This window comes from Capricornis sumatraensis, chromosome 23, assembly GCF_032405125.1.
Source record: "Capricornis sumatraensis isolate serow.1 chromosome 23, serow.2, whole genome shotgun sequence".
Lineage (NCBI taxonomy): Eukaryota > Metazoa > Chordata > Mammalia > Artiodactyla > Bovidae > Capricornis > Capricornis sumatraensis.
Genome location: NC_091091.1, coordinates 9,989,634 through 10,000,000, shown reverse-complemented (window position 1 = coordinate 10,000,000; position 10,367 = coordinate 9,989,634). Strand labels below are relative to the sequence as shown.

General features: G+C 35.5%; 1 pseudogene; it reads right to left on the bottom strand.

Moving 5' to 3' along the window:
* LOC138070520 (rab GTPase-activating protein 1-like) overlaps positions 1-6,967 on the bottom strand; it is a 20,122-nt pseudogene extending 13,155 nt beyond the window's left edge.
* Between the last annotated feature and the right edge of the window lie 3,400 nt (positions 6,968-10,367).

The following is a 10,367-nucleotide window of genomic DNA, read 5'->3' as shown; positions in this document are numbered from 1 at the left end:
GAGTGGGATCGCTGGACCTATGGTAGCTCTATTTTTAGCTTTTTAAGGAACCTCCATACAGTCCTCCATAGTGGCTGTATGAATTTACATTTCCAGCAACAGTGTAGGTTTCCTTTCTTCCACATCTTCTCCAGCATTTATTGTTTGTAGATTTTTTTTGATAATGGTAGTTCTGACTGATATGAGGTAATACTTCATTATAGTTTGGATTTGTATTTCTCTAATAAGTAGTGAGAAGAAAATGACAACCCACTGGAGAAGGAAATGGTAATCCACTCAAGTATTCTTCCCTGTGAAATCCCATGGTTGGAGAAGCCTGGCAGGCTATGCTCCATGGGGTTGGAGAGAGTCAGACACTACTTAGTGAATAAATAGTAACAATAATAAGTGATGTTGAGCTTCTTTTCATGTGCTTTTTGGCCATCTGTATGTCTTTTTTGGAGAAATGTCTGTTTAGGTCTTCTGCCAATTTTTTGATTGGGTTATTTTTTGATATTGAACTGCATGAACTGTTTGTATATTTTGGAGATTAAGCCCCTTGCTTCATTTGCAAATATTTTCTCTCATTCTGACGGTTGTCTGTTTCATTTATGATTTTCTTTGCTATGCAAAGAAAAAGTTTAGTTAGTTCCCATTTGCTTATTTTTGTTTTTATTTTCATTACTCTAGGAGTAATGGATCAAAAAGACCCTGTTGTGGTTTATGTCAGAGAGTTTTCTGCCTATGTTTTCTTCTAAGAGTTTTATAATGTTCAGCCTTACATTTAAGTCTTTAATCCATTTTGAGTTTAGTTTTGTGTACGGTTTTAGAGAATTTTCTAATTTCATTCTTTTACATATAGCTGTCCAGTTTTCCCAGGATCAATTATTCAAGAGACTATCTTTTCACCATTGTATATTCTTTCCTTTTTGGTCATAGATTAATTAGCCATAGGTGTATGGGTTTATTTCTGGTCTCTCTAACCTGTCCCATTGATATATATTTCTGGTGGTTTTCTTTTTTTCTGGTGCCAGTACCATACTCTTTTAATTACTATAGCTTTGTAGTATAGTCTGAAACCAGGGAGCCTGATTGCTCCAGCATTGTTTTTCTTTCTCGGGATTGCTTTGGCTGTTTGAAGTCTTTCATGTTTCTGTACAAATTTTTGAGTTTTTGTTCTAGTTCTTTACAAATTCCATTGGTAATTTGATAGCAATTGCATTAAATCTGTACATTGCCTTGGGTAGTATAGTCATTTTGACACTATTGATTCTACCAGTTCAAGAACATGGTATATCTTTCCATCTGTTTGTGTCATCTTTGATTTCTTTCATCAGTATCTTATAGTTTTCAGAGTACAGGTCTTCTGTCTTTTCAGATAGGTTTCTTCCTAGGTATTTTATGCTTTTTGATTCAATGGTAAACGAGATTGTTTCCTTAATTTCCTTTCCTGATCTTTCATTGTAGTATATAAGGAATACAAGAGATTTCTGTATATTAATTTTGTGTCCTGCAACTTTACTGAATTTATTGACTATCTCTAATAGTTTTCTGGTAGCATTCTAATTTAGATCCCTTTTATTTCTTTTTCTTTTCTGATTTCTTTGACTAGGACTTCCAAAACTATGTTGAATAAAAGTGGTGAGAATGGAAATCCTTGTCTTGTTCTTGATCTTAGATGAAATGCTTTCAGCTTTTCACTGTTTAAAATGATATTAGCTGTGGGTTTGTCATACATGGCAGAAGGCGACTATTCTGAGTAGAGCCAGTCTTAGGGACATAGGAGCCATATGTTTGGGGGAGAGTTGTGAAACCCATATTATAGTAGTGGCATCAACCCATGTTCTTCTCTCCAGGAAGAAGTCAATGTTCATGGTATATAAGAGAATGCTTGTCATGCTTGTTTTCTTCAGAAACAGACCAAGTTCGGATGTGTCTCATGATAACATGATGGTCTAAAAATGAGAGGCTTGATTTTAGTTTTTCCTGTAAACATCCCAGAGGCCCATGGTACTACCTTCTTTCAGCCTGGCACAAGTCTCATAAACTAGAAGATAGCTTAACATTCAAAGTATGGTAGTTTTCCCTCATTACTTTTGCCCTTTTCTAAATACGCTATCTTCATAATGATATAGTAATATTCTTTTGCAAATTATATGAGAGCTGTTAACATGGATTTAAACAGTAAATCTAACAAATAGGTTGGTCTTTGCCTGATGACTCAGAGATTATTTTTTATTCTTCCATTTTAGGCATTTTAGAAAAAATTAATTCCTGCGTATGTTACATTCAATTGAATTTGAAGCCATAAAGAGGAAAGAAATAATAAGAACTGGAGTAGAAATAAATGAAATGGAGACTAAAAAAGCAATAGAGAGGCTCAATGAAGCCAAAAATTGATTGAAAGAAAAAAAACAACAAATTGACCAATCTAAAGATTAAGAAAAAAGAGAAAATACTCAAATTCTAAAATCAGAAATTAAATAGGGGATATTATCACTGACTTTACAGGAATAAAAAGTATTATAACAAACATGGGAGTGGGTAGCCAATCCCTTCTCCAGGGGATCTTCCCAACCCGGGGATTGAACCTGAGTCTCCCACATTGCAGGTATATTCTTTATCATCTGAGACACCAGGGAAGCCCCTATAACAAACACACAAACTACCAAACCTAACTAAAGAAGAAATAGAAAATCTGAATAGACCTATAACAAATAAGGAGATTGGATTAGCAGCTGGAAATCTCACAACACAGAAAAGCCTAGGACCACATAACTGCACTGGTGAATTCTACAAACATTTAAAGAATTAACATGATTACTTCTCAAACTCTTCCAATATTTAGAAGAGGAAAGAATACTTATTAACTCATTTTATGAAGTTATCATTATCCTGATACTAAAGCTAGTCAAAAAGACACTACAAGAAAACTATTGGCCAATATTCTTTGTGAATGTAGATACAAAATTCTTCAATAAAATGCTAGCAAATAGAATTCAGCAGCATGTTAAAAAGATCACATACCTTAACCAAGGGGGATTTATCCCAGAAATGCAAGTGTAGTTCAACATACAAAAGTCAATCAGTATAATTCACCACATTAATAGAATAAAGGAGGAGAACCATATGTCCATCTCAATTGATGCTGAAAAAGCATTTGATAAATCCAGCATTTCTTCATGATAAAAACCCTTATTAAACTAGGGATAGAAGGGAACTGTCTCTACATGACAAAGGCTATATATAATGAACTCCCAGGTAACATCATCCTCAAGGGAAAAAGACTGAAAACTGTTCTGCTAATGTCTGTGCTTGGTGTTTGAAAGTCAAACATTCAGAAACCTTAAATGTTCTTCAAGAAGAATATATTTTCTTAAAGTTTCTGGGGGTGGGGTGGGGAAATGTTCCCCTCTGTATTAAAACTTCTTCATGGACTTTCCTGGTGATCCAGTGGTTAAGAACCCATCTGCCAGTGCAGGTGACACAGGATTCAATCCCTGCTCTGGGAAGATTTCACATACTGAGGGGCAGCTGAGCCTGTGTGCCACAGCTGCTCTCTAGAGTCTGTGCTCCGCAACACGAGAAGCCAGCACAATGAGAAGGCTGCCCTCTGCAGCTAGAGAGGAGCCCCTACTCTCCCTAACTAGAGAAAGCCAGTGCGCAGCAGCGAAGATACACTACAACCAAAAATAAATAAATGAAAAATGTTTTAAAAAGGGAGAAACTTCTTTATAATGAACACTGTTACACTGTACATTAGGTAAAAGTATTACTTATTGAAGTTCTTAAATAATTGCTATTGTTCCTATAACTGGAGTATTTGATGTGTATTTTATATATATACAGTTTGCAAACAATAGGAAATCTAGAGGACTGGGTTACTTATTATCCTCTCTTTTACATGTGAATACAATAAAACATTTTTAAAGAAGTTTAAAAATTTTAAAGAGAATATATAAAAACATTTGATGATTTGGGATATAGATAAGGAATGGCTGCTTGTTTTTTAAAGGCATTTCTAGATTCTTAATATTTGGGCCAATTACTGTGACAGAATTTCTGCCCTCAAACCAAATCCCAGTGATAAGATATCTATTCTTCACATGAGCAACGACTGAAGTACATAGGATTAAACAAAATATTCATGTCTGTTATAGGATTAAGAAAGTGAGGAAAATGTAAAGTGATAATGTGCTAGTTACCTCAGAGTGGTTGGTTCAGATATGATGATACAACAGAATTGAAACAGCAAGGGACAGTGTCAGGCCCAAGATAAATATGTCAGGAGCTGAAAACTGCTTTGAATTTTTATCCTAAAGATAGAAATAATATTCTTATGAGAAATTGAACACTAAATATTAATAAATATGTATTACATCGATTTTGCTTGTTGACATATATGTTTATTTGTTTGACAAACAGTTATTGAGTAGCTATGTGGTAGTTTTTAGGCCTCAATTAATCCAAAGCAAAATTGTGAAGTATGAAGTTTCATTTCAGTCATTTTGCCTCTTTATACTATGCTCCTTTTGGATCCTTCAGCCTTCCTTTTCCTCCTTCAGGTTTAAAAACTAATAACATTAAGACTCTGATGACAGGAATGACAGGGCTCCTTAGGATGAAAGATGATTGTGTTCAGAGGAAAGAAAAGTATGTGTTTAGGAGCAAAGCTCTACCGCATTGTTAAATTCTACTATTAATATCTGTGGATAGACAGAATTAGGGGGCACATTATATTCTTTTTGCTTTCTATTGTAATGTTATGCCTTGCTTTCATAATATATGGAAAAAAGTACATATAAGAAAAGTAACAACAATAAAATGTGTTAAAATTTTTTTCTACCATTTCAGTTTTTTTTCTTTCTAATTCATTTTTAGTCCATCAGGCATACTTTGCTTGTCTGACAATGTTCTTTAAATTGTTTAAAAACTTCTGCAAATCGATCAACACTAAATGTTCTGAAGTACTACAGACATTATAAATTTTATGCATCATGTAAACGTGAAGCTTGGTATGAGGCAATGAACATTTTGAGTTGTTTTAAAATTTAAGTATTGGACATTTAGAGTGGTCTCAACTTGACACTGTTAGTGATAAGAGTTGAACAAATATAACTAGTTACTATGTTTAATCAACTATTTGACTAAATCATTGCTTTTCTTTGGGATCTTGAAGGATATAATATAGTATGAAGGAAAAGATTAAAGTAGATTAGGATGTGACCATGCACAGCTAAAACAGTACTTTGTCATTTTCCCTTTTTCCCATTTTTGAAGGTGGTTGATATCCACTTTTTCTTTCTTTTTCCCTCTCTTTCTTTCAGCTTATGAAGATTCCTAGCACAAACAAGAGGAGAGTTACCTGCAAATATACAAACTGTAGATCCACTGGGTCTTCCTGTTGCAGATGACTCTCACATTGTCTGATATTCTTTTTCTTTTTTCCTCAGTTTCTTTGTTGATACCTTAATATTGCAAGCCTGCTCCATTAGCCTTCTTACATTTTCCTCTGCCTTGTATCTCTGAAAAACTTAATTTTTGTAATAGTTGAAGAATTATTGCTTTACAAGATTGTATTCGTTTCTGCTGTACAACAGTGTGAATCAGCTATATGTGTACATATATTCCCCCCTTCTTGAGCCTCCCTCCTATTCTGCCATCTCTAATTGACTCTAGAAAGCTGAGCTCTGAAGAACTTTTAAGTACCTTCAAATTCAGCTTACAGAAGATCTCTCTTGTAGGTCTTTAGGAGAGCCAAGGCTACATGAAAGACTATGTTCAATCCTTCACAAAGCAGTAAGTCAATGATAGGGAAGACCATGCAGAGTGGGAACTTGACAGTAAAAGGAGTGAGAAACCACTGGGGTTCATACATATGAGCTTCCAGATTCAGATCAGAAAAGTGATTGTGCAGGTCCAGTGACTGCCCTTTGACAGTCTCTCTAACTGATAGAATTTGCAGTGATGGTCTTCAAAGCTGTTCTTGAAGTCTCATAAACAGTCATTCCTGATTTTCACCAAAACACAGAGTACTGTTCCTCTGGCATATGCAGCAGTGATACGGCAGCAAGAAAAAACTGTTCTTGATGAATGTCTTCATCATAGAGTAGGCCTTGCAGATCTTATAGAGCAATTCCTGGCCATGTCCTCTGGTATCTTTAATTATATGCAAGAAATGTATGATGACTATCACTCTCCTGGGCTTAGTTCACTGTGATAAGAAATTGATATCTATCCAGCATTGCCCGGTTGTCATGGCAGCCTGCTAATCATTACCTGTTCCTTCAATGCTTCAGGAACACCACTCTTTCCCACAGCAGATAGCCCTTTCTGTCGTGCACCAACGTTATTGTACCATCTTCCTAACAGTTCTCCCCAGAATATAGGATCATCTCAGGACAGTCCTTAGACATACCACCTGTCACACTTGAGAGTTCATTATCACTCTCCTCTTCTGCTTCATCCTCCTGCGGTGACACTGGACCCCATTCACCAACAGGAGTGATTGGTTCCTCCTTCTCAGACTTGCACTGTCAACTTACCACCTGATATATTTCCTGAATTGGTACGGCTTTTCCCCTCAGGCTGTTCCAACCTTGTGAAAAAGTAAAAGGGTTTCTCCTAAAATGCCACAAACACTCTTTTGCAGGGTACACATGTACAGCTGTCTCCAGCTGAAAATAGATAGCCTCCACTGCCTCCGTGACTACCATATCCTTTGCCACAGTCATATATACTCGTTTATCTTTTGGAGTTTCTTCATTAAGTGCCAAAATATTGATGCATTGCTATTCCACATGCCAGTGATAATATAAGCTCTCCCATCATAGCTCTTTCCCATGGATTCCATCTCCAGTAAATAAATGTCATAGTTCTTCATGTTTCAACCTAGACTTAATAAGATTCCAAAACATCTTTCAATAGCTAATTCTTTGTTAGAAAGTTGCTACACTGTAATCACAACCTTCTTTTCTATTCCCTGTTTTAATTTGACAGTATTTTTTAAAGTGTTATATTAGTACGAAAGATTATAAAACAGGGAGTGAAAGTCTTCCTCTCTCTGATCTTCCCTATTCAAATTTCCAAAGGTAAAACCATTGTTTCTTATATATCCTGACATTTGCTATTAGAATGCAAACATGTATATCTATATGATTCGTATGTGTATATATGTGTATATGTACACATACACACACAGAGGATCAAACTAAACTAACTTTTCTTTAGCTTACTTTTCCACCCAAAAATGTATCTTAGGCATTTTTCCATGGAAATGCATTTTTTAGTGGTTCCATAGCATTTTATCTTATGGCTGTACCATAATTTATTTAATGAGTCCTCTCATGATATTAGATGGTTTCCTGTTATATACTATGTCAAGCGATGTTGCAGTAATCATGCATACTTGTATACGAGTTTATATGTAAGAAAATTTTCTAAAAATGGAATTTCTAAGTCAACAAGTATTTTGCTATCAGTAGATATTACCAACTTGTTCTTTAAAAATGTAATACCAGTTTATACTACCCCCAACAGTTGATGGGAATGTCTTGTTTCCCTTCCCTCTGGCCTACACTGAGCATCATCAGTCTTCTTAATCTCCAGTGTATAAGATGAAAAGTGATATCCTACTTCTGGCTTTTGTTTTGTTTTGTTTTGTTAGAAGTGCCAGTGTGAGGAAAGTCTTAGTGATTGATGGAACCATACAACAATAAGTAAAGTACAATGACAGAATGTGTTAAACTAAAACTACCAATGCGAGCCATAAAGAGCAATCTTTACTGTGGCAGTCCAGTGCAGCCACAGAAGAAGCACTTTTGCTTACCACCATGCTTATAAAATCCACCTCTGGGCCCATACTTCGATCTCTATGTCATTCTCTTCTAGAGGAAACAGGTTTTTGAGGATAGTTAATGTCATGTCCTGCAGCAGGAAAAAAATGAGAAGCATCCAGAAATTCTGTTTTTTCTTTAAAGAAAGTCAGGATGTTCTTGGGATCATTAGAGGGAACTCTAAACAAGCAAAACAGGCCAGTTTAAGGATATTCCCTTAACCAGGTTGAGTCAATTTGATAATAAAAATTATAAGAATCATGTTAAATTAGAACTCACTGAATTTTTAAAAGACCATGAGTTTCTAATGATACCCCAAAGGAAAATTTATACAAAGTATAAAAATGATAGTTGTAATATAAAAAGATGAATAGAATAGATTATGCCTAGCTTCTGTTTATTCTAATAAGTAGGAAAATCCTTATTATATATTGCAATGCTAATATTATAATAACACTATGCACATATACATATGTAGATTAATGAAGTGTAAAGAAGAGTCCAGAAATAGGCATGTATATGAGATCAGTTGATTTTCAACAAATATGTAAATCACTAGGGAAGGCATAGTCTTCTTAACAAATGGTACCGCTGGTTCTATTGGATATCCATACACAAAAATGATGAACTTTTACATCGTACCATGTATTAGTTTTCTATGCTTCCATAACAAATCACCACAAATTTAGTAGCTAAGAAAATCCACAAATTTATCATTTCATAGTTTTATAGATCAGAGGTCAAACATGGTCCTCACTGAACTAAAAGCAAGGTGTTGAAAGACTTATGTTTCTTTCTGGAGTATTTAGGGAAAAATCTGTTTCCCCAGTGTTTCTAGCTTCTAGATATTGCCCACATTTCTTGGCTCATGGTCTCTTTCCTCTGTCTCTTTTTTTAAAAGATTTTTTCTTTTTGAAGTATTTTTAAAGTCTTTGTTGAATTTGTTACAATATAGCTTCCACTTTATGTTTTGGTTTTTTGGCCCCGAGGCATGTGGAATCTTAGCTCCCTGACCAGAGATTGAACCCACACCCCTTGCATTGGAAGATGAGGTCTTAACCACTGAACCAACAGGGAAGTCCCTCCTCTGTCTTTAAAGCCAGCAAAGTTTCATTTCTCTTGACCCTCTTCAATTTTTACGGTCCTCTGACCGTAGACAGAGGACACCTGTAATTAGATTGGGCCCACCAAGATAATCCAGGGTACTTTCCCCAGGTCTGTAACCTTAATTACATCTGCAAGTGTCCTTTGCTATGTAAGTGACTTCAGTTCAAAGTATCTGCCAAAGTGGGTATTTTTGATCCTCTTGACTAATTTTAGAGTATGTCTTTCAATGTGAGGTAGTGGCTCTGATTGGATAGGGCAAACTTCAGGATAGGCAAACGGTAGGATTGTTGATAAGGCGAGGCAAGGATTATGAAGACATACTTGAAGGGTAAAGCCGTCTGAATAGTCATTTGAGTGAGCTCTTGTTCTGGAAAGGGAGCTATTTACACTGATGAAGGCTGTGTGAGTAGTCTTTTGTTCAGATCTATAGATTTTCAGGACATTCTTAAAACAAACAAAAAAATTATTTGTAACTTTATTTTCTGGGGCAAGAATTTCCTAGAATACAGTCATGTTAATGAAAACAGTTCTTAGCTTTTTAAAGCTATGTTGCTTTCAGTTGTTTCAGCTTCAATCATATCCTCTATAAGATTCATCTCATCCCTTCCGTTTAGAAGTCATCTTTTTCCATTTTGTTATTCAATACCTGTATCTCTGTGTTTTTTTAAACATTAACTAAAAAAATACATGAGGTTAGATTATTTACACCTAGTATTCACATTCACACATAGATATCCCACACCTGTACTAGAACATGTAGAGGGCTTAAAACAGTGCCCACATAGAATAAGTGCTCATTAAATGTTTCCTAATAATTATCCCTCACTACAACAAAACATATCAGTAAACTGCCAGTTTTCTCAAAGATCAACTCCCTTGTTGTTTTATATATTTTCTACACATCATTATGCTAAAAAAAGTTTCTTTTTTTCCATTTTGAAGCATGCCTACATCCATATAGGCAATGCTGGCACATTCCTGTATGTATTCCAGTCTAGGTTTGTGCAAGGGACATCCTTAACTAACTTAAGTGCACCTCATCAATGTGGTGGTTACACATTGCAAAAAATATAATTGCAAGGTACAGGGTCTTCAGGCAAAAACAAAACCCTACTCCATCATTCTCAGGCTCCCTAGTCTACTACTGCCTGAACTTACTCCTGAGGAAACATATCAGAAGTCAGTTTCCTGGCCCTTTCCAAGAGATATTTGAATAAATGGTTAGACAACTACTGGGTTTGTGTTGAATGGGTTCTTGTAACAGTCTGCATTTACCTCTATAACATTTACCACCCTTTGAACTTAAGCTCTATGAGGGCAGGGATTTTTATCAGTTTTGTACATTGCTGTAATCCCAGTGCCTGACACAGAGATAGATCTTCAATAAATATCTGTCAGTAAATCCCTGGGTTGGGAAGATCCCTTGGAGTAGGAAATGGCAACCCA